At 43.9% G+C, this 23,352-nt stretch overlaps 15 non-coding genes and 3 pseudogenes across 15 annotated transcripts; all 18 read left to right on the top strand.

Moving 5' to 3' along the window:
• Positions 1-928: 928 nt before the first annotated feature.
• Positions 929-1,047, top strand: LOC118949934. Its single transcript, XR_005042410.1, has one exon. It is a non-coding gene; the product is annotated as a 5S ribosomal RNA (ribosomal RNA).
• A 1,182-nt stretch (positions 1,048-2,229) lies between these two features.
• Positions 2,230-2,338, top strand: LOC118949974 (annotated as a pseudogene).
• Positions 2,339-3,518: 1,180 nt separating this feature from the next.
• Positions 3,519-3,637, top strand: LOC118949923. Its single transcript, XR_005042399.1, has one exon. It is a non-coding gene; the product is annotated as a 5S ribosomal RNA (ribosomal RNA).
• A 1,180-nt stretch (positions 3,638-4,817) lies between these two features.
• LOC118949973 lies at positions 4,818-4,926 on the top strand (annotated as a pseudogene).
• A 1,179-nt stretch (positions 4,927-6,105) lies between these two features.
• Positions 6,106-6,224, top strand: LOC118949911. The gene has a single exon (XR_005042387.1). It is a non-coding gene; the product is annotated as a 5S ribosomal RNA (ribosomal RNA).
• Positions 6,225-7,405: 1,181 nt separating this feature from the next.
• LOC118949900 lies at positions 7,406-7,524 on the top strand. The gene has a single exon (XR_005042376.1). It is a non-coding gene; the product is annotated as a 5S ribosomal RNA (ribosomal RNA).
• Positions 7,525-8,705: 1,181 nt separating this feature from the next.
• Positions 8,706-8,814, top strand: LOC118949972 (annotated as a pseudogene).
• A 1,182-nt stretch (positions 8,815-9,996) lies between these two features.
• LOC118949889 lies at positions 9,997-10,115 on the top strand. Its single transcript, XR_005042365.1, has one exon. It is a non-coding gene; the product is annotated as a 5S ribosomal RNA (ribosomal RNA).
• Positions 10,116-11,295: 1,180 nt separating this feature from the next.
• On the top strand, positions 11,296-11,414 carry LOC118949878. The gene has a single exon (XR_005042354.1). It is a non-coding gene; the product is annotated as a 5S ribosomal RNA (ribosomal RNA).
• A 1,178-nt stretch (positions 11,415-12,592) lies between these two features.
• LOC118949867 lies at positions 12,593-12,711 on the top strand. Its single transcript, XR_005042343.1, has one exon. It is a non-coding gene; the product is annotated as a 5S ribosomal RNA (ribosomal RNA).
• Positions 12,712-13,889: 1,178 nt separating this feature from the next.
• Positions 13,890-14,008, top strand: LOC118949856. Its single transcript, XR_005042332.1, has one exon. It is a non-coding gene; the product is annotated as a 5S ribosomal RNA (ribosomal RNA).
• A 1,180-nt stretch (positions 14,009-15,188) lies between these two features.
• LOC118949845 lies at positions 15,189-15,307 on the top strand. Its single transcript, XR_005042321.1, has one exon. It is a non-coding gene; the product is annotated as a 5S ribosomal RNA (ribosomal RNA).
• A 1,178-nt stretch (positions 15,308-16,485) lies between these two features.
• Positions 16,486-16,604, top strand: LOC118949834. Its single transcript, XR_005042310.1, has one exon. It is a non-coding gene; the product is annotated as a 5S ribosomal RNA (ribosomal RNA).
• A 1,178-nt stretch (positions 16,605-17,782) lies between these two features.
• Positions 17,783-17,901, top strand: LOC118949823. The gene has a single exon (XR_005042299.1). It is a non-coding gene; the product is annotated as a 5S ribosomal RNA (ribosomal RNA).
• Positions 17,902-19,083: 1,182 nt separating this feature from the next.
• On the top strand, positions 19,084-19,202 carry LOC118949812. The gene has a single exon (XR_005042288.1). It is a non-coding gene; the product is annotated as a 5S ribosomal RNA (ribosomal RNA).
• A 1,178-nt stretch (positions 19,203-20,380) lies between these two features.
• On the top strand, positions 20,381-20,499 carry LOC118950022. The gene has a single exon (XR_005042470.1). It is a non-coding gene; the product is annotated as a 5S ribosomal RNA (ribosomal RNA).
• A 1,178-nt stretch (positions 20,500-21,677) lies between these two features.
• LOC118950011 lies at positions 21,678-21,796 on the top strand. Its single transcript, XR_005042459.1, has one exon. It is a non-coding gene; the product is annotated as a 5S ribosomal RNA (ribosomal RNA).
• Positions 21,797-22,977: 1,181 nt separating this feature from the next.
• Positions 22,978-23,096, top strand: LOC118950000. The gene has a single exon (XR_005042448.1). It is a non-coding gene; the product is annotated as a 5S ribosomal RNA (ribosomal RNA).
• The last annotated feature ends 256 nt before the right edge of the window (positions 23,097-23,352 follow it).

The raw sequence follows: 23,352 nt of genomic DNA, 5'->3' as shown, positions 1-23,352 counted from the left end.
CCCCCCCCCCCCAAAAAAAAAAAAAAAAAAAAATTATATTCCCCCGTTTGTCCCTGCTTCTGCAGGTTTTCGCTCTCAAAAGTACACATTTTTAATAGAAATATAACACGATTAGATGTTCTATGTCCACGACAACATTTAAAACCCTAGCAGGAAACCACTTTTGAGGTCTGGGAAAAACGGAAGACATATCGATTTTGGGGTGTAGTTACCCTTTTTTAGGCAAGTGTGCGCCAGGAAGAGACCTTTGTTTGGTTAAGCGGTGTTGCTGTAGCGCTCATGTGATTGCGGAGTTTGCAAAACAAATGGCCACTGGATCGATGCAAATACTCATGATATAATTCTGCCAGGCTGGCATAGGCTACTTTGCAGTTAACATTTGATTGAGAAGGTTTTTGTGGGAAGCCTTTCCTTCTCTACCTACCACAAGAAGGTTATCATTAGCCTCATCGCTAACGGCTACACAAAGTGTAGACATGCGCGCGCTCCGCACGCATGCGCACGGAAACTGGGCAGTCCTGTGCAGTTTCTGAAAGTTGCGTGGAAATACGAATCACTGATGCATTTTGTTCATGTCTTATGATTCACTTGGGCAAATGAATGGATTTTCTAACAAGTTGAAGGGAATGATTTGATTTCCTCCTTAGCTCAAAGCATTTTGTAATGTTGTTGAATTTCGGTGTAATGTCTGTATTTCGTGATTCCGTGTGGGCGCGCTGTATTTCATAGGGCCCAGGTCCATGAAGTTGTCATAAGTATGAACCTAGGATATGCCCTCTTTTTCCCCCCCACAATAGTGAAATATATGGTCTGGAAATGCAAGCAAGGTTTGAGCTTTTCAGTGTGTGTCACAAGGTGGACATTTCTCTGTCCCCCTAAGAGTAAGCGACACGTTGACTTTATATAGTGTACCAAGAGATTGCCTTTCGCTTACGGCCATACCAGCCTGAATACGCCCGATCTCGTCCGATCTCGGAAGCTAAGCAGGGTCGGGCCTGGTTAGTACTTGGATGGGAGACCGCCTGGGAATACCAGGTGCTGTAAGCGTTTTGCTCCAGCAGAGGGTTCTCTTGTGTCATGCGTGGAGCAACTCCCTTTTATTTATCACCCTAATAGTGTTGTGTCTTTTTATTGGACTAAATGCAGTTTGTTAGTGCCTGATCAAATCAAATAATGGACAATGCCTTTACCTCAAAATCTAGGCAGTGCATTCAGCATTTGTTTTTAGGCTAGGAGACTGTCAATGTCTGTAGTCCATTAGGGCCCTGTAAAATCCCCTTCAATGTTTTGAATGATTGCCCCCCCCCCCCCCCCAAAAAAAAAAAAAAAAAAAATTATATTCCCCCGTTTGTCCCTGCTTCTGCAGGTTTTCGCTCTCAAAAGTACACATTTTTAATAGAAATATAACACGATTAGATGTTCTATGTCCACGACAACATTTAAAACCCTAGCAGGAAACCACTTTTGAGGTCTGGGAAAAACGGAAGACATATCGATTTTGGGGTGTAGTTACCCTTTTTTAGGCAAGTGTGCGCCAGGAAGAGACCTTTGTTTGGTTAAGCGGTGTTGCTGTAGCGCTCATGTGATTGCGGAGTTTGCAAAACAAATGGCCACTGGATCGATGCAAATACTCATGATATAATTCTGCCAGGCTGGCATAGGCTACTTTGCAGTTAACATTTGATTGAGAAGGTTTTTGTGGGAAGCCTTTCCTTCTCTACCTACCACAAGAAGGTTATCATTAGCCTCATCGCTAACGGCTACACAAAGTGTAGACATGCGCGCGCTCCGCACGCATGCGCACGGAAACTGGGCAGTCCTGTGCAGTTTCTGAAAGTTGCGTGGAAATACGAATCACTGATGCATTTTGTTCATGTCTTATGATTCACTTGGGCAAATGAATGGATTTTCTAACAAGTTGAAGGGAATGATTTGATTTCCTCCTTAGCTCAAAGCATTTTGTAATGTTGTTGAATTTCGGTGTAATGTCTGTATTTCGTGATTCCGTGTGGGCGCGCTGTATTTCATAGGGCCCAGGTCCATGAAGTTGTCATAAGTATGAACCTAGGATATGCCCTCTTTTTCCCCCCCACAATAGTGAAATATATGGTCTGGAAATGCAAGCAAGGTTTGAGCTTTTCAGTGTGTGTCACAAGGTGGACATTTCTCTGTCCCCCTAAGAGTAAGCGACACGTTGACTTTATATAGTGTACCAAGAGATTGCCTTTCGCTTACGGCCATACCAGCCTGAATACGCCCGATCTCGGAAGCTAAGCAGGGTCGGGCCTGGTTAGTACTTGGATGGGAGACCGCCTGGGAATACCAGGTGCTGTAAGCGTTTTGCTCCAGCAGAGGGTTCTCTTGTGTCATGCGTGGAGCAACTCCCTTTTATTTATCACCCTAATAGTGTTGTGTCTTTTTATTGGACTAAATGCAGTTTGTTAGTGCCTGATCAAATCAAATAATGGACAATGCCTTTACCTCAAAATCTAGGCAGTGCATTCAGCATTTGTTTTTAGGCTAGGAGACTGTCAATGTCTGTAGTCCATTAGGGCCCTGTAAAATCCCCTTCAATGTTTTGAATGATTGCCCCCCCCCCCCCCCCAAAAAAAAAAAAAAAAAAATTATATTCCCCCGTTTGTCCCTGCTTCTGCAGGTTTTCGCTCTCAAAAGTACACATTTTTAATAGAAATATAACACGATTAGATGTTCTATGTCCACGACAACATTTAAAACCCTAGCAGGAAACCACTTTTGAGGTCTGGGAAAAACGGAAGACATATCGATTTTGGGGTGTAGTTACCCTTTTTTAGGCAAGTGTGCGCCAGGAAGAGACCTTTGTTTGGTTAAGCGGTGTTGCTGTAGCGCTCATGTGATTGCGGAGTTTGCAAAACAAATGGCCACTGGATCGATGCAAATACTCATGATATAATTCTGCCAGGCTGGCATAGGCTACTTTGCAGTTAACATTTGATTGAGAAGGTTTTTGTGGGAAGCCTTTCCTTCTCTACCTACCACAAGAAGGTTATCATTAGCCTCATCGCTAACGGCTACACAAAGTGTAGACATGCGCGCGCTCCGCACGCATGCGCACGGAAACTGGGCAGTCCTGTGCAGTTTCTGAAAGTTGCGTGGAAATACGAATCACTGATGCATTTTGTTCATGTCTTATGATTCACTTGGGCAAATGAATGGATTTTCTAACAAGTTGAAGGGAATGATTTGATTTCCTCCTTAGCTCAAAGCATTTTGTAATGTTGTTGAATTTCGGTGTAATGTCTGTATTTCGTGATTCCGTGTGGGCGCGCTGTATTTCATAGGGCCCAGGTCCATGAAGTTGTCATAAGTATGAACCTAGGATATGCCCTCTTTTTCCCCCCACAATAGTGAAATATATGGTCTGGAAATGCAAGCAAGGTTTGAGCTTTTCAGTGTGTGTCACAAGGTGGACATTTCTCTGTCCCCCTAAGAGTAAGCGACACGTTGACTTTATATAGTGTACCAAGAGATTGCCTTTCGCTTACGGCCATACCAGCCTGAATACGCCCGATCTCGTCCGATCTCGGAAGCTAAGCAGGGTCGGGCCTGGTTAGTACTTGGATGGGAGACCGCCTGGGAATACCAGGTGCTGTAAGCGTTTTGCTCCAGCAGAGGGTTCTCTTGTGTCATGCGTGGAGCAACTCCCTTTTATTTATCACCCTAATAGTGTTGTGTCTTTTTATTGGACTAAATGCAGTTTGTTAGTGCCTGATCAAATCAAATAATGGACAATGCCTTTACCTCAAAATCTAGGCAGTGCATTCAGCATTTGTTTTTAGGCTAGGAGACTGTCAATGTCTGTAGTCCATTAGGGCCCTGTAAAATCCCCTTCAATGTTTTGAATGATTGCCCCCCCCCCCCCCAAAAAAAAAAAAAAAAAAAATTATATTCCCCCGTTTGTCCCTGCTTCTGCAGGTTTTCGCTCTCAAAAGTACACATTTTTAATAGAAATATAACACGATTAGATGTTCTATGTCCACGACAACATTTAAAACCCTAGCAGGAAACCACTTTTGAGGTCTGGGAAAAACGGAAGACATATCGATTTTGGGGTGTAGTTACCCTTTTTTAGGCAAGTGTGCGCCAGGAAGAGACCTTTGTTTGGTTAAGCGGTGTTGCTGTAGCGCTCATGTGATTGCGGAGTTTGCAAAACAAATGGCCACTGGATCGATGCAAATACTCATGATATAATTCTGCCAGGCTGGCATAGGCTACTTTGCAGTTAACATTTGATTGAGAAGGTTTTTGTGGGAAGCCTTTCCTTCTCTACCTACCACAAGAAGGTTATCATTAGCCTCATCGCTAACGGCTACACAAAGTGTAGACATGCGCGCGCTCCGCACGCATGCGCACGGAAACTGGGCAGTCCTGTGCAGTTTCTGAAAGTTGCGTGGAAATACGAATCACTGATGCATTTTGTTCATGTCTTATGATTCACTTGGGCAAATGAATGGATTTTCTAACAAGTTGAAGGGAATGATTTGATTTCCTCCTTAGCTCAAAGCATTTTGTAATGTTGTTGAATTTCGGTGTAATGTCTGTATTTCGTGATTCCGTGTGGGCGCGCTGTATTTCATAGGGCCCAGGTCCATGAAGTTGTCATAAGTATGAACCTAGGATATGCCCTCTTTTTCCCCCCCACAATAGTGAAATATATGGTCTGGAAATGCAAGCAAGGTTTGAGCTTTTCAGTGTGTGTCACAAGGTGGACATTTCTCTGTCCCCCTAAGAGTAAGCGACACGTTGACTTTATATAGTGTACCAAGAGATTGCCTTTCGCTTACGGCCATACCAGCCTGAATACGCCCGATCTCGGAAGCTAAGCAGGGTCGGGCCTGGTTAGTACTTGGATGGGAGACCGCCTGGGAATACCAGGTGCTGTAAGCGTTTTGCTCCAGCAGAGGGTTCTCTTGTGTCATGCGTGGAGCAACTCCCTTTTATTTATCACCCTAATAGTGTTGTGTCTTTTTATTGGACTAAATGCAGTTTGTTAGTGCCTGATCAAATCAAATAATGGACAATGCCTTTACCTCAAAATCTAGGCAGTGCATTCAGCATTTGTTTTTAGGCTAGGAGACTGTCAATGTCTGTAGTCCATTAGGGCCCTGTAAAATCCCCTTCAATGTTTTGAATGATTGCCCCCCCCCCCAAAAAAAAAATAAAAAAATAAATTATATTCCCCCGTTTGTCCCTGCTTCTGCAGGTTTTCGCTCTCAAAAGTACACATTTTTAATAGAAATATAACACGATTAGATGTTCTATGTCCACGACAACATTTAAAACCCTAGCAGGAAACCACTTTTGAGGTCTGGGAAAAACGGAAGACATATCGATTTTGGGGTGTAGTTACCCTTTTTTAGGCAAGTGTGCGCCAGGAAGAGACCTTTGTTTGGTTAAGCGGTGTTGCTGTAGCGCTCATGTGATTGCGGAGTTTGCAAAACAAATGGCCACTGGATCGATGCAAATACTCATGATATAATTCTGCCAGGCTGGCATAGGCTACTTTGCAGTTAACATTTGATTGAGAAGGTTTTTGTGGGAAGCCTTTCCTTCTCTACCTACCACAAGAAGGTTATCATTAGCCTCATCGCTAACGGCTACACAAAGTGTAGACATGCGCGCGCTCCGCACGCATGCGCACGGAAACTGGGCAGTCCTGTGCAGTTTCTGAAAGTTGCGTGGAAATACGAATCACTGATGCATTTTGTTCATGTCTTATGATTCACTTGGGCAAATGAATGGATTTTCTAACAAGTTGAAGGGAATGATTTGATTTCCTCCTTAGCTCAAAGCATTTTGTAATGTTGTTGAATTTCGGTGTAATGTCTGTATTTCGTGATTCCGTGTGGGCGCGCTGTATTTCATAGGGCCCAGGTCCATGAAGTTGTCATAAGTATGAACCTAGGATATGCCCTCTTTTTCCCCCCCACAATAGTGAAATATATGGTCTGGAAATGCAAGCAAGGTTTGAGCTTTTCAGTGTGTGTCACAAGGTGGACATTTCTCTGTCCCCCTAAGAGTAAGCGACACGTTGACTTTATATAGTGTACCAAGAGATTGCCTTTCGCTTACGGCCATACCAGCCTGAATACGCCCGATCTCGTCCGATCTCGGAAGCTAAGCAGGGTCGGGCCTGGTTAGTACTTGGATGGGAGACCGCCTGGGAATACCAGGTGCTGTAAGCGTTTTGCTCCAGCAGAGGGTTCTCTTGTGTCATGCGTGGAGCAACTCCCTTTTATTTATCACCCTAATAGTGTTGTGTCTTTTTATTGGACTAAATGCAGTTTGTTAGTGCCTGATCAAATCAAATAATGGACAATGCCTTTACCTCAAAATCTAGGCAGTGCATTCAGCATTTGTTTTTAGGCTAGGAGACTGTCAATGTCTGTAGTCCATTAGGGCCCTGTAAAATCCCCTTCAATGTTTTGAATGATTGCCCCCCCCCCCCCCCCAAAAAAAAAAAAAAAAAAATTATATTCCCCCGTTTGTCCCTGCTTCTGCAGGTTTTCGCTCTCAAAAGTACACATTTTTAATAGAAATATAACACGATTAGATGTTCTATGTCCACGACAACATTTAAAACCCTAGCAGGAAACCACTTTTGAGGTCTGGGAAAAACGGAAGACATATCGATTTTGGGGTGTAGTTACCCTTTTTTAGGCAAGTGTGCGCCAGGAAGAGACCTTTGTTTGGTTAAGCGGTGTTGCTGTAGCGCTCATGTGATTGCGGAGTTTGCAAAACAAATGGCCACTGGATCGATGCAAATACTCATGATATAATTCTGCCAGGCTGGCATAGGCTACTTTGCAGTTAACATTTGATTGAGAAGGTTTTTGTGGGAAGCCTTTCCTTCTCTACCTACCACAAGAAGGTTATCATTAGCCTCATCGCTAACGGCTACACAAAGTGTAGACATGCGCGCGCTCCGCACGCATGCGCACGGAAACTGGGCAGTCCTGTGCAGTTTCTGAAAGTTGCGTGGAAATACGAATCACTGATGCATTTTGTTCATGTCTTATGATTCACTTGGGCAAATGAATGGATTTTCTAACAAGTTGAAGGGAATGATTTGATTTCCTCCTTAGCTCAAAGCATTTTGTAATGTTGTTGAATTTCGGTGTAATGTCTGTATTTCGTGATTCCGTGTGGGCGCGCTGTATTTCATAGGGCCCAGGTCCATGAAGTTGTCATAAGTATGAACCTAGGATATGCCCTCTTTTTCCCCCCCACAATAGTGAAATATATGGTCTGGAAATGCAAGCAAGGTTTGAGCTTTTCAGTGTGTGTCACAAGGTGGACATTTCTCTGTCCCCCTAAGAGTAAGCGACACGTTGACTTTATATAGTGTACCAAGAGATTGCCTTTCGCTTACGGCCATACCAGCCTGAATACGCCCGATCTCGTCCGATCTCGGAAGCTAAGCAGGGTCGGGCCTGGTTAGTACTTGGATGGGAGACCGCCTGGGAATACCAGGTGCTGTAAGCGTTTTGCTCCAGCAGAGGGTTCTCTTGTGTCATGCGTGGAGCAACTCCCTTTTATTTATCACCCTAATAGTGTTGTGTCTTTTTATTGGACTAAATGCAGTTTGTTAGTGCCTGATCAAATCAAATAATGGACAATGCCTTTACCTCAAAATCTAGGCAGTGCATTCAGCATTTGTTTTTAGGCTAGGAGACTGTCAATGTCTGTAGTCCATTAGGGCCCTGTAAAATCCCCTTCAATGTTTTGAATGATTGCCCCCCCCCCCCCCCAAAAAAAAAAAAAAAAAAAATTATATTCCCCCGTTTGTCCCTGCTTCTGCAGGTTTTCGCTCTCAAAAGTACACATTTTTAATAGAAATATAACACGATTAGATGTTCTATGTCCACGACAACATTTAAAACCCTAGCAGGAAACCACTTTTGAGGTCTGGGAAAAACGGAAGACATATCGATTTTGGGGTGTAGTTACCCTTTTTTAGGCAAGTGTGCGCCAGGAAGAGACCTTTGTTTGGTTAAGCGGTGTTGCTGTAGCGCTCATGTGATTGCGGAGTTTGCAAAACAAATGGCCACTGGATCGATGCAAATACTCATGATATAATTCTGCCAGGCTGGCATAGGCTACTTTGCAGTTAACATTTGATTGAGAAGGTTTTTGTGGGAAGCCTTTCCTTCTCTACCTACCACAAGAAGGTTATCATTAGCCTCATCGCTAACGGCTACACAAAGTGTAGACATGCGCGCGCTCCGCACGCATGCGCACGGAAACTGGGCAGTCCTGTGCAGTTTCTGAAAGTTGCGTGGAAATACGAATCACTGATGCATTTTGTTCATGTCTTATGATTCACTTGGGCAAATGAATGGATTTTCTAACAAGTTGAAGGGAATGATTTGATTTCCTCCTTAGCTCAAAGCATTTTGTAATGTTGTTGAATTTCGGTGTAATGTCTGTATTTCGTGATTCCGTGTGGGCGCGCTGTATTTCATAGGGCCCAGGTCCATGAAGTTGTCATAAGTATGAACCTAGGATATGCCCTCTTTTTCCCCCCCACAATAGTGAAATATATGGTCTGGAAATGCAAGCAAGGTTTGAGCTTTTCAGTGTGTGTCACAAGGTGGACATTTCTCTGTCCCCCTAAGAGTAAGCGACACGTTGACTTTATATAGTGTACCAAGAGATTGCCTTTCGCTTACGGCCATACCAGCCTGAATACGCCCGATCTCGGAAGCTAAGCAGGGTCGGGCCTGGTTAGTACTTGGATGGGAGACCGCCTGGGAATACCAGGTGCTGTAAGCGTTTTGCTCCAGCAGAGGGTTCTCTTGTGTCATGCGTGGAGCAACTCCCTTTTATTTATCACCCTAATAGTGTTGTGTCTTTTTATTGGACTAAATGCAGTTTGTTAGTGCCTGATCAAATCAAATAATGGACAATGCCTTTACCTCAAAATCTAGGCAGTGCATTCAGCATTTGTTTTTAGGCTAGGAGACTGTCAATGTCTGTAGTCCATTAGGGCCCTGTAAAATCCCCTTCAATGTTTTGAATGATTGCCCCCCCCCCCCCCCCAAAAAAAAAAAAAAAAAAAATTATATTCCCCCGTTTGTCCCTGCTTCTGCAGGTTTTCGCTCTCAAAAGTACACATTTTTAATAGAAATATAACACGATTAGATGTTCTATGTCCACGACAACATTTAAAACCCTAGCAGGAAACCACTTTTGAGGTCTGGGAAAAACGGAAGACATATCGATTTTGGGGTGTAGTTACCCTTTTTTAGGCAAGTGTGCGCCAGGAAGAGACCTTTGTTTGGTTAAGCGGTGTTGCTGTAGCGCTCATGTGATTGCGGAGTTTGCAAAACAAATGGCCACTGGATCGATGCAAATACTCATGATATAATTCTGCCAGGCTGGCATAGGCTACTTTGCAGTTAACATTTGATTGAGAAGGTTTTTGTGGGAAGCCTTTCCTTCTCTACCTACCACAAGAAGGTTATCATTAGCCTCATCGCTAACGGCTACACAAAGTGTAGACATGCGCGCGCTCCGCACGCATGCGCACGGAAACTGGGCAGTCCTGTGCAGTTTCTGAAAGTTGCGTGGAAATACGAATCACTGATGCATTTTGTTCATGTCTTATGATTCACTTGGGCAAATGAATGGATTTTCTAACAAGTTGAAGGGAATGATTTGATTTCCTCCTTAGCTCAAAGCATTTTGTAATGTTGTTGAATTTCGGTGTAATGTCTGTATTTCGTGATTCCGTGTGGGCGCGCTGTATTTCATAGGGCCCAGGTCCATGAAGTTGTCATAAGTATGAACCTAGGATATGCCCTCTTTTTCCCCCCCACAATAGTGAAATATATGGTCTGGAAATGCAAGCAAGGTTTGAGCTTTTCAGTGTGTGTCACAAGGTGGACATTTCTCTGTCCCCCTAAGAGTAAGCGACACGTTGACTTTATATAGTGTACCAAGAGATTGCCTTTCGCTTACGGCCATACCAGCCTGAATACGCCCGATCTCGTCCGATCTCGGAAGCTAAGCAGGGTCGGGCCTGGTTAGTACTTGGATGGGAGACCGCCTGGGAATACCAGGTGCTGTAAGCGTTTTGCTCCAGCAGAGGGTTCTCTTGTGTCATGCGTGGAGCAACTCCCTTTTATTTATCACCCTAATAGTGTTGTGTCTTTTTATTGGACTAAATGCAGTTTGTTAGTGCCTGATCAAATCAAATAATGGACAATGCCTTTACCTCAAAATCTAGGCAGTGCATTCAGCATTTGTTTTTAGGCTAGGAGACTGTCAATGTCTGTAGTCCATTAGGGCCCTGTAAAATCCCCTTCAATGTTTTGAATGATTGCCCCCCCCCCCCCCAAAAAAAAAAAAAAAAAAAATTATATTCCCCCGTTTGTCCCTGCTTCTGCAGGTTTTCGCTCTCAAAAGTACACATTTTTAATAGAAATATAACACGATTAGATGTTCTATGTCCACGACAACATTTAAAACCCTAGCAGGAAACCACTTTTGAGGTCTGGGAAAAACGGAAGACATATCGATTTTGGGGTGTAGTTACCCTTTTTTAGGCAAGTGTGCGCCAGGAAGAGACCTTTGTTTGGTTAAGCGGTGTTGCTGTAGCGCTCATGTGATTGCGGAGTTTGCAAAACAAATGGCCACTGGATCGATGCAAATACTCATGATATAATTCTGCCAGGCTGGCATAGGCTACTTTGCAGTTAACATTTGATTGAGAAGGTTTTTGTGGGAAGCCTTTCCTTCTCTACCTACCACAAGAAGGTTATCATTAGCCTCATCGCTAACGGCTACACAAAGTGTAGACATGCGCGCGCTCCGCACGCATGCGCACGGAAACTGGGCAGTCCTGTGCAGTTTCTGAAAGTTGCGTGGAAATACGAATCACTGATGCATTTTGTTCATGTCTTATGATTCACTTGGGCAAATGAATGGATTTTCTAACAAGTTGAAGGGAATGATTTGATTTCCTCCTTAGCTCAAAGCATTTTGTAATGTTGTTGAATTTCGGTGTAATGTCTGTATTTCGTGATTCCGTGTGGGCGCGCTGTATTTCATAGGGCCCAGGTCCATGAAGTTGTCATAAGTATGAACCTAGGATATGCCCTCTTTTTCCCCCCCACAATAGTGAAATATATGGTCTGGAAATGCAAGCAAGGTTTGAGCTTTTCAGTGTGTGTCACAAGGTGGACATTTCTAAGGCCCCCTAAGAGTAAGCGACACGTTGACTTTATATAGTGTACCAAGAGATTGCCTTTCGCTTACGGCCATACCAGCCTGAATACGCCCGATCTCGTCCGATCTCGGAAGCTAAGCAGGGTCGGGCCTGGTTAGTACTTGGATGGGAGACCGCCTGGGAATACCAGGTGCTGTAAGCGTTTTGCTCCAGCAGAGGGTTCTCTTGTGTCATGCGTGGAGCAACTCCCTTTTATTTATCACCCTAATAGTGTTGTGTCTTTTTATTGGACTAAATGCAGTTTGTTAGTGCCTGATCAAATCAAATAATGGACAATGCCTTTACCTCAAAATCTAGGCAGTGCATTCAGCATTTGTTTTTAGGCTAGGAGACTGTCAATGTCTGTAGTCCATTAGGGCCCTGTAAAATCCCCTTCAATGTTTTGAATGATTGCCCCCCCCCCCAAAAAAAAATAAAAAAATAAATTATATTCCCCCGTTTGTCCCTGCTTCTGCAGGTTTTCGCTCTCAAAAGTACACATTTTTAATAGAAATATAACACGATTAGATGTTCTATGTCCACGACAACATTTAAAACCCTAGCAGGAAACCACTTTTGAGGTCTGGGAAAAACGGAAGACATATCGATTTTGGGGTGTAGTTACCCTTTTTTAGGCAAGTGTGCGCCAGGAAGAGACCTTTGTTTGGTTAAGCGGTGTTGCTGTAGCGCTCATGTGATTGCGGAGTTTGCAAAACAAATGGCCACTGGATCGATGCAAATACTCATGATATAATTCTGCCAGGCTGGCATAGGCTACTTTGCAGTTAACATTTGATTGAGAAGGTTTTTGTGGGAAGCCTTTCCTTCTCTACCTACCACAAGAAGGTTATCATTAGCCTCATCGCTAACGGCTACACAAAGTGTAGACATGCGCGCGCTCCGCACGCATGCGCACGGAAACTGGGCAGTCCTGTGCAGTTTCTGAAAGTTGCGTGGAAATACGAATCACTGATGCATTTTGTTCATGTCTTATGATTCACTTGGGCAAATGAATGGATTTTCTAACAAGTTGAAGGGAATGATTTGATTTCCTCCTTAGCTCAAAGCATTTTGTAATGTTGTTGAATTTCGGTGTAATGTCTGTATTTCGTGATTCCGTGTGGGCGCGCTGTATTTCATAGGGCCCAGGTCCATGAAGTTGTCATAAGTATGAACCTAGGATATGCCCTCTTTTTCCCCCCCACAATAGTGAAATATATGGTCTGGAAATGCAAGCAAGGTTTGAGCTTTTCAGTGTGTGTCACAAGGTGGACATTTCTCTGTCCCCCTAAGAGTAAGCGACACGTTGACTTTATATAGTGTACCAAGAGATTGCCTTTCGCTTACGGCCATACCAGCCTGAATACGCCCGATCTCGTCCGATCTCGGAAGCTAAGCAGGGTCGGGCCTGGTTAGTACTTGGATGGGAGACCGCCTGGGAATACCAGGTGCTGTAAGCGTTTTGCTCCAGCAGAGGGTTCTCTTGTGTCATGCGTGGAGCAACTCCCTTTTATTTATCACCCTAATAGTGTTGTGTCTTTTTATTGGACTAAATGCAGTTTGTTAGTGCCTGATCAAATCAAATAATGGACAATGCCTTTACCTCAAAATCTAGGCAGTGCATTCAGCATTTGTTTTTAGGCTAGGAGACTGTCAATGTCTGTAGTCCATTAGGGCCCTGTAAAATCCCCTTCAATGTTTTGAATGATTGCCCCCCCCCCCAAAAAAAAATAAAAAAATAAATTATATTCCCCCGTTTGTCCCTGCTTCTGCAGGTTTTCGCTCTCAAAAGTACACATTTTTAATAGAAATATAACACGATTAGATGTTCTATGTCCACGACAACATTTAAAACCCTAGCAGGAAACCACTTTTGAGGTCTGGGAAAAACGGAAGACATATCGATTTTGGGGTGTAGTTACCCTTTTTTAGGCAAGTGTGCGCCAGGAAGAGACCTTTGTTTGGTTAAGCGGTGTTGCTGTAGCGCTCATGTGATTGCGGAGTTTGCAAAACAAATGGCCACTGGATCGATGCAAATACTCATGATATAATTCTGCCAGGCTGGCATAGGCTACTTTGCAGTTAACATTTGATTGAGAAGGTTTTTGTGGGAAGCCTTTCCTTCTCTACCTACCACAAGAAGGTTATCATTAGCCTCATCGCTAACGGCTACACAAAGTGTAGACATGCGCGCGCTCCGCACGCATGCGCACGGAAACTGGGCAGTCCTGTGCAGTTTCTGAAAGTTGCGTGGAAATACGAATCACTGATGCATTTTGTTCATGTCTTATGATTCACTTGGGCAAATGAATGGATTTTCTAACAAGTTGAAGGGAATGATTTGATTTCCTCCTTAGCTCAAAGCATTTTGTAATGTTGTTGAATTTCGGTGTAATGTCTGTATTTCGTGATTCCGTGTGGGCGCGCTGTATTTCATAGGGCCCAGGTCCATGAAGTTGTCATAAGTATGAACCTAGGATATGCCCTCTTTTTCCCCCCCACAATAGTGAAATATATGGTCTGGAAATGCAAGCAAGGTTTGAGCTTTTCAGTGTGTGTCACAAGGTGGACATTTCTCTGTCCCCCTAAGAGTAAGCGACACGTTGACTTTATATAGTGTACCAAGAGATTGCCTTTCGCTTACGGCCATACCAGCCTGAATACGCCCGATCTCGTCCGATCTCGGAAGCTAAGCAGGGTCGGGCCTGGTTAGTACTTGGATGGGAGACCGCCTGGGAATACCAGGTGCTGTAAGCGTTTTGCTCCAGCAGAGGGTTCTCTTGTGTCATGCGTGGAGCAACTCCCTTTTATTTATCACCCTAATAGTGTTGTGTCTTTTTATTGGACTAAATGCAGTTTGTTAGTGCCTGATCAAATCAAATAATGGACAATGCCTTTACCTCAAAATCTAGGCAGTGCATTCAGCATTTGTTTTTAGGCTAGGAGACTGTCAATGTCTGTAGTCCATTAGGGCCCTGTAAAATCCCCTTCAATGTTTTGAATGATTGCCCCCCCCCCCCCCAAAAAAAAAAAAAAAAAAAATTATATTCCCCCGTTTGTCCCTGCTTCTGCAGGTTTTCGCTCTCAAAAGTACACATTTTTAATAGAAATATAACACGATTAGATGTTCTATGTCCACGACAACATTTAAAACCCTAGCAGGAAACCACTTTTGAGGTCTGGGAAAAACGGAAGACATATCGATTTTGGGGTGTAGTTACCCTTTTTTAGGCAAGTGTGCGCCAGGAAGAGACCTTTGTTTGGTTAAGCGGTGTTGCTGTAGCGCTCATGTGATTGCGGAGTTTGCAAAACAAATGGCCACTGGATCGATGCAAATACTCATGATATAATTCTGCCAGGCTGGCATAGGCTACTTTGCAGTTAACATTTGATTGAGAAGGTTTTTGTGGGAAGCCTTTCCTTCTCTACCTACCACAAGAAGGTTATCATTAGCCTCATCGCTAACGGCTACACAAAGTGTAGACATGCGCGCGCTCCGCACGCATGCGCACGGAAACTGGGCAGTCCTGTGCAGTTTCTGAAAGTTGCGTGGAAATACGAATCACTGATGCATTTTGTTCATGTCTTATGATTCACTTGGGCAAATGAATGGATTTTCTAACAAGTTGAAGGGAATGATTTGATTTCCTCCTTAGCTCAAAGCATTTTGTAATGTTGTTGAATTTCGGTGTAATGTCTGTATTTCGTGATTCCGTGTGGGCGCGCTGTATTTCATAGGGCCCAGGTCCATGAAGTTGTCATAAGTATGAACCTAGGATATGCCCTCTTTTTCCCCCCCACAATAGTGAAATATATGGTCTGGAAATGCAAGCAAGGTTTGAGCTTTTCAGTGTGTGTCACAAGGTGGACATTTCTAAGGCCCCCTAAGAGTAAGCGACACGTTGACTTTATATAGTGTACCAAGAGATTGCCTTTCGCTTACGGCCATACCAGCCTGAATACGCCCGATCTCGTCCGATCTCGGAAGCTAAGCAGGGTCGGGCCTGGTTAGTACTTGGATGGGAGACCGCCTGGGAATACCAGGTGCTGTAAGCGTTTTGCTCCAGCAGAGGGTTCTCTTGTGTCATGCGTGGAGCAACTCCCTTTTATTTATCACCCTAATAGTGTTGTGTCTTTTTATTGGACTAAATGCAGTTTGTTAGTGCCTGATCAAATCAAATAATGGACAATGCCTTTACCTCAAAATCTAGGCAGTGCATTCAGCATTTGTTTTTAGGCTAGGAGACTGTCAATGTCTGTAGTCCATTAGGGCCCTGTAAAATCCCCTTCAATGTTTTGAATGATTGCCCCCCCCCCCAAAAAAAAATAAAAAAATAAATTATATTCCCCCGTTTGTCCCTGCTTCTGCAGGTTTTCGCTCTCAAAAGTACACATTTTTAATAGAAATATAACACGATTAGATGTTCTATGTCCACGACAACATTTAAAACCCTAGCAGGAAACCACTTTTGAGGTCTGGGAAAAACGGAAGACATATCGATTTTGGGGTGTAGTTACCCTTTTTTAGGCAAGTGTGCGCCAGGAAGAGACCTTTGTTTGGTTAAGCGGTGTTGCTGTAGCGCTCATGTGATTGCGGAGTTTGCAAAACAAATGGCCACTGGATCGATGCAAATACTCATGATATAATTCTGCCAGGCTGGCATAGGCTACTTTGCAGTTAACATTTGATTGAGAAGGTTTTTGTGGGAAGCCTTTCCTTCTCTACCTACCACAAGAAGGTTATCATTAGCCTCATCGCTAACGGCTACACAAAGTGTAGACATGCGCGCGCTCCGCACGCATGCGCACGGAAACTGGGCAGTCCTGTGCAGTTTCTGAAAGTTGCGTGGAAATACGAATCACTGATGCATTTTGTTCATGTCTTATGATTCACTTGGGCAAATGAATGGATTTTCTAACAAGTTGAAGGGAATGATTTGATTTCCTCCTTAGCTCAAAGCATTTTGTAATGTTGTTGAATTTCGGTGTAATGTCTGTATTTCGTGATTCCGTGTGGGCGCGCTGTATTTCATAGGGCCCAGGTCCATGAAGTTGTCATAAGTATGAACCTAGGATATGCCCTCTTTTTCCCCCCCACAATAGTGAAATATATGGTCTGGAAATGCAAGCAAGGTTTGAGCTTTTCAGTGTGTGTCACAAGGTGGACATTTCTCTGTCCCCCTAAGAGTAAGCGACACGTTGACTTTATATAGTGTACCAAGAGATTGCCTTTCGCTTACGGCCATACCAGCCTGAATACGCCCGATCTCGTCCGATCTCGGAAGCTAAGCAGGGTCGGGCCTGGTTAGTACTTGGATGGGAGACCGCCTGGGAATACCAGGTGCTGTAAGCGTTTTGCTCCAGCAGAGGGTTCTCTTGTGTCATGCGTGGAGCAACTCCCTTTTATTTATCACCCTAATAGTGTTGTGTCTTTTTATTGGACTAAATGCAGTTTGTTAGTGCCTGATCAAATCAAATAATGGACAATGCCTTTACCTCAAAATCTAGGCAGTGCATTCAGCATTTGTTTTTAGGCTAGGAGACTGTCAATGTCTGTAGTCCATTAGGGCCCTGTAAAATCCCCTTCAATGTTTTGAATGATTGCCCCCCCCCCCCAAAAAAAATAAAAAAATAAATTATATTCCCCCGTTTGTCCCTGCTTCTGCAGGTTTTCGCTCTCAAAAGTACACATTTTTAATAGAAATATAACACGATTAGATGTTCTATGTCCACGACAACATTTAAAACCCTAGCAGGAAACCACTTTTGAGGTCTGGGAAAAACGGAAGACATATCGATTTTGGGGTGTAGTTACCCTTTTTTAGGCAAGTGTGCGCCAGGAAGAGACCTTTGTTTGGTTAAGCGGTGTTGCTGTAGCGCTCATGTGATTGCGGAGTTTGCAAAACAAATGGCCACTGGATCGATGCAAATACTCATGATATAATTCTGCCAGGCTGGCATAGGCTACTTTGCAGTTAACATTTGATTGAGAAGGTTTTTGTGGGAAGCCTTTCCTTCTCTACCTACCACAAGAAGGTTATCATTAGCCTCATCGCTAACGGCTACACAAAGTGTAGACATGCGCGCGCTCCGCACGCATGCGCACGGAAACTGGGCAGTCCTGTGCAGTTTCTGAAAGTTGCGTGGAAATACGAATCACTGATGCATTTTGTTCATGTCTTATGATTCACTTGGGCAAATGAATGGATTTTCTAACAAGTTGAAGGGAATGATTTGATTTCCTCCTTAGCTCAAAGCATTTTGTAATGTTGTTGAATTTCGGTGTAATGTCTGTATTTCGTGATTCCGTGTGGGCGCGCTGTATTTCATAGGGCCCAGGTCCATGAAGTTGTCATAAGTATGAACCTAGGATATGCCCTCTTTTTCCCCCCCACAATAGTGAAATATATGGTCTGGAAATGCAAGCAAGGTTTGAGCTTTTCAGTGTGTGTCACAAGGTGGACATTTCTCTGTCCCCCTAAGAGTAAGCGACACGTTGACTTTATATAGTGTACCAAGAGATTGCCTTTCGCTTACGGCCATACCAGCCTGAATACGCCCGATCTCGTCCGATCTCGGAAGCTAAGCAGGGTCGGGCCTGGTTAGTACTTGGATGGGAGACCGCCTGGGAATACCAGGTGCTGTAAGCGTTTTGCTCCAGCAGAGGGTTCTCTTGTGTCATGCGTGGAGCAACTCCCTTTTATTTATCACCCTAATAGTGTTGTGTCTTTTTATTGGACTAAATGCAGTTTGTTAGTGCCTGATCAAATCAAATAATGGACAATGCCTTTACCTCAAAATCTAGGCAGTGCATTCAGCATTTGTTTTTAGGCTAGGAGACTGTCAATGTCTGTAGTCCATTAGGGCCCTGTAAAATCCCCTTCAATGTTTTGAATGATTGCCCCCCCCCCCCCCCCCCAAAAAAAAAAAAAAAAAATTATATTCCCCCGTTTGTCCCTGCTTCTGCAGGTTTTCTCTCTCAAAAGTACACATTTTTAATAGAAATATAACACGATTAGATGTTCTATGTCCACGACAACATTTAAAACCCTAGCAGGAAACCACTTTTGAGGTCTGGGAAAAACGGAAGACATATCGATTTTGGGGTGTAGTTACCCTTTTTTAGGCAAGTGTGCGCCAGGAAGAGACCTTTGTTTGGTTAAGCGGTGTTGCTGTAGCGCTCATGTGATTGCGGAGTTTGCAAAACAAATGGCCACTGGATCGATGCAAATACTCATGATATAATTCTGCCAGGCTGGCATAGGCTACTTTGCAGTTAACATTTGATTGAGAAGGTTTTTGTGGGAAGCCTTTCCTTCTCTACCTACCACAAGAAGGTTATCATTAGCCTCATCGCTAACGGCTACACAAAGTGTAGACATGCGCGCGCTCCGCACGCATGCGCACGGAAACTGGGCAGTCCTGTGCAGTTTCTGAAAGTTGCGTGGAAATACGAATCACTGATGCATTTTGTTCATGTCTTATGATTCACTTGGGCAAATGAATGGATTTTCTAACAAGTTGAAGGGAATGATTTGATTTCCTCCTTAGCTCAAAGCATTTTGTAATGTTGTTGAATTTCGGTGTAATGTCTGTATTTCGTGATTCCGTGTGGGCGCGCTGTATTTCATAGGGCCCAGGTCCATGAAGTTGTCATAAGTATGAACCTAGGATATGCCCTCTTTTTCCCCCCCACAATAGTGAAATATATGGTCTGGAAATGCAAGCAAGGTTTGAGCTTTTCAGTGTGTGTCACAAGGTGGACATTTCTCTGTCCCCCTAAGAGTAAGCGACACGTTGACTTTATATAGTGTACCAAGAGATTGCCTTTCGCTTACGGCCATACCAGCCTGAATACGCCCGATCTCGTCCGATCTCGGAAGCTAAGCAGGGTCGGGCCTGGTTAGTACTTGGATGGGAGACCGCCTGGGAATACCAGGTGCTGTAAGCGTTTTGCTCCAGCAGAGGGTTCTCTTGTGTCATGCGTGGAGCAACTCCCTTTTATTTATCACCCTAATAGTGTTGTGTCTTTTTATTGGACTAAATGCAGTTTGTTAGTGCCTGATCAAATCAAATAATGGACAATGCCTTTACCTCAAAATCTAGGCAGTGCATTCAGCATTTGTTTTTAGGCTAGGAGACTGTCAATGTCTGTAGTCCATTAGGGCCCTGTAAAATCCCCTTCAATGTTTTGAATGATTGCCCCCCCCCCAAAAAAAAAAACAACAAAAAAATTATATTCCCCCGTTTGTCCCTGCTTCTGCAGGTTTTCGCTCTCAAAAGTACACATTTTTAATAGAAATATAACACGATTAGATGTTCTATGTCCACGACAACATTTAAAACCCTAGCAGGAAACCACTTTTGAGGTCTGGGAAAAACGGAAGACATATCGATTTTGGGGTGTAGTTACCCTTTTTTAGGCAAGTGTGCGCCAGGAAGAGACCTTTGTTTGGTTAAGCGGTGTTGCTGTAGCGCTCATGTGATTGCGGAGTTTGCAAAACAAATGGCCACTGGATCGATGCAAATACTCATGATATAATTCTGCCAGGCTGGCATAGGCTACTTTGCAGTTAACATTTGATTGAGAAGGTTTTTGTGGGAAGCCTTTCCTTCTCTACCTACCACAAGAAGGTTATCATTAGCCTCATCGCTAACGGCTACACAAAGTGTAGACATGCGCGCGCTCCGCACGCATGCGCACGGAAACTGGGCAGTCCTGTGCAGTTTCTGAAAGTTGCGTGGAAATACGAATCACTGATGCATTTTGTTCATGTCTTATGATTCACTTGGGCAAATGAATGGATTTTCTAACAAGTTGAAGGGAATGATTTGATTTCCTCCTTAGCTCAAAGCATTTTGTAATGTTGTTGAATTTCGGTGTAATGTCTGTATTTCGTGATTCCGTGTGGGCGCGCTGTATTTCATAGGGCCCAGGTCCATGAAGTTGTCATAAGTATGAACCTAGGATATGCCCTCTTTTTCCCCCCCACAATAGTGAAATATATGGTCTGGAAATGCAAGCAAGGTTTGAGCTTTTCAGTGTGTGTCACAAGGTGGACATTTCTCTGTCCCCCTAAGAGTAAGCGACACGTTGACTTTATATAGTGTACCAAGAGATTGCCTTTCGCTTACGGCCATACCAGCCTGAATACGCCCGATCTCGTCCGATCTCGGAAGCTAAGCAGGGTCGGGCCTGGTTAGTACTTGGATGGGAGACCGCCTGGGAATACCAGGTGCTGTAAGCGTTTTGCTCCAGCAGAGGGTTCTCTTGTGTCATGCGTGGAGCAACTCCCTTTTATTTATCACCCTAATAGTGTTGTGTCTTTTTATTGGACTAAATGCAGTTTGTTAGTGCCTGATCAAATCAAATAATGGACAATGCCTTTACCTCAAAATCTAGGCAGTGCATTCAGCATTTGTTTTTAGGCTAGGAGACTGTCAATGTCTGTAGTCCATTAGGGCCCTGTAAAATCCCCTTCAATGTTTTGAATGATTGCCCCCCCCCCCCAAAAAAAATAAAAAAATAAATTATATTCCCCCGTTTGTCCCTGCTTCTGCAGGTTTTCGCTCTCAAAAGTACACATTTTTAATAGAAATATAACACGATTAGATGTTCTATGTCCACGACAACATTTAAAACCCTAGCAGGAAACCACTTTTGAGGTCTGGGAAAAACGGAAGACATATCGATTTTGGGGTGTAGTTACCCTTTTTTAGGCAAGTGTGCGCCAGGAAGAGACCTTTGTTTGGTTAAGCGGTGTTGCTGTAGCGCTCATGTGATTGCGGAGTTTGCAAAACAAATGGCCACTGGATCGATGCAAATACTCATGATATAATTCTGCCAGGCTGGCATAGGCTACTTTGCAGTTAACATTTGATTGAGAAGGTTTTTGTGGGAAGCCTTTCCTTCTCTACCTACCACAAGAAGGTTATCATTAGCCTCATCGCTAACGGCTACACAAAGTGTAGACATGCGCGCGCTCCGCACGCATGCGCACGGAAACTGGGCAGTCCTGTGCAGTTTCTGAAAGTTGCGTGGAAATACGAATCACTGATGCATTTTGTTCATGTCTTATGATTCACTTGGGCAAATGAATGGATTTTCTAACAAGTTGAAGGGAATGATTTGATTTCCTCCTTAGCTCAAAGCATTTTGTAATGTTGTTGAATTTCGGTGTAATGTCTGTATTTCGTGATTCCGTGTGGGCGCGCTGTATTTCATAGGGCCCAGGTCCATGAAGTTGTCATAAGTATGAACCTAGGATATGCCCTCTTTTTCCCCCCCACAATAGTGAAATATATGGTCTGGAAATGCAAGCAAGGTTTGAGCTTTTCAGTGTGTGTCACAAGGTGGACATTTCTCTGTCCCCCTAAGAGTAAGCGACACGTTGACTTTATATAGTGTACCAAGAGATTGCCTTTCGCTTACGGCCATACCAGCCTGAATACGCCCGATCTCGTCCGATCTCGGAAGCTAAGCAGGGTCGGGCCTGGTTAGTACTTGGATGGGAGACCGCCTGGGAATACCAGGTGCTGTAAGCGTTTTGCTCCAGCAGAGGGTTCTCTTGTGTCATGCGTGGAGCAACTCCCTTTTATTTATCACCCTAATAGTGTTGTGTCTTTTTATTGGACTAAATGCAGTTTGTTAGTGCCTGATCAAATCAAATAATGGACAATGCCTTTACCTCAAAATCTAGGCAGTGCATTCAGCATTTGTTTTTAGGCTAGGAGACTGTCAATGTCTGTAGTCCATTAGGGCCCTGTAAAATCCCCTTCAATGTTTTGAATGATTGCCCCCCCCCCCCCCCCAAAAAAAAAAAAAAAAAAATTATATTCCCCCGTTTGTCCCTGCTTCTGCAGGTTTTCGCTCTCAAAAGTACACATTTTTAATAGAAATATAACACGATTAGATGTTCTATGTCCACGACAACATTTAAAACCCTAGCAGGAAACCACTTTTGAGGTCTGGGAAAAACGGAAGACATATCGATTTTGGGGTGTAGTTACCCTTTTTTAGGCAAGTGTGCGCCAGGAAGAGACCTTTGTTTGGTTAAGCGGTGTTGCTGTAGCGCTCATGTGATTGCGGAGTTTGCAAAACAAATGGCCACTGGATCGATGCAAATACTCATGATATAATTCTGCCAGGCTGGCATAGGCTACTTTGCAGTTAACATTTGATTGAGAAGGTTTTTGTGGGAAGCCTTTCCTTCTCTACCTACCACAAGAAGGTTATCATTAGCCTCATCGCTAACGGCTACACAAAGTGTAGACATGCGCGCGCTCCGCACGCATGCGCACGGAAACTGGGCAGTCCTGTGCAGTTTCTGAAAGTTGCGTGGAAATACGAATCACTGATGCATTTTGTTCATGTCTTATGATTCACTTGGGCAAATGAATGGATTTTCTAACAAGTTGAAGGGAATGATTTGATTTCCTCCTTAGCTCAAAGCATTTTGTAATGTTGTTGAATTTCGGTGTAATGTCTGTATTTCGTGATTCCGTGTGGGCGCGCTGTATTTCATAGGGCCCAGGTCCATGAAGTTGTCATAAGTATGAACCTAGGATATGCCCTCTTTTTCCCCCCCACAATAGTGAAATATATGGTCTGGAAATGCAAGCAAGGTTTGAGCTTTTCAGTGTGTGTCACAAGGTGGACATTTCTCTGTCCCCCTAAGAGTAAGCGACACGTTGACTTTATATAGTGTACCAAGAGATTGCCTTTCGCTTACGGCCATACCAGCCTGAATACGCCCGATCTCGTCCGATCTCGGAAGCTAAGCAGGGTCGGGCCTGGTTAGTACTTGGATGGGAGACCGCCTGGGAATACCAGGTGCTGTAAGCGTTTTGCTCCAGCAGAGGGTTCTCTTGTGTCATGCGTGGAGCAACTCCCTTTTATTTATCACCCTAATAGTGTTGTGTCTTTTTATTGGACTAAATGCAGTTTGTTAGTGCCTGATCAAATCAAATAATGGACAATGCCTTTACCTCAAAATCTAGGCAGTGCATTCAGCATTTGTTTTTAGGCTAGGAGACTGTCAATGTCTGTAGTCCATTAGGGCCCTGTAAAATCCCCTTCAATGTTTTGAATGATTGCCCCC

Source organism: Oncorhynchus mykiss, unplaced genomic scaffold, assembly GCF_013265735.2.
Source record: "Oncorhynchus mykiss isolate Arlee unplaced genomic scaffold, USDA_OmykA_1.1 un_scaffold_302, whole genome shotgun sequence".
In the NCBI taxonomy this organism is placed as follows: domain Eukaryota; kingdom Metazoa; phylum Chordata; class Actinopteri; order Salmoniformes; family Salmonidae; genus Oncorhynchus; species Oncorhynchus mykiss.
This window is presented reverse-complemented; position numbering and strand designations above follow the sequence as displayed.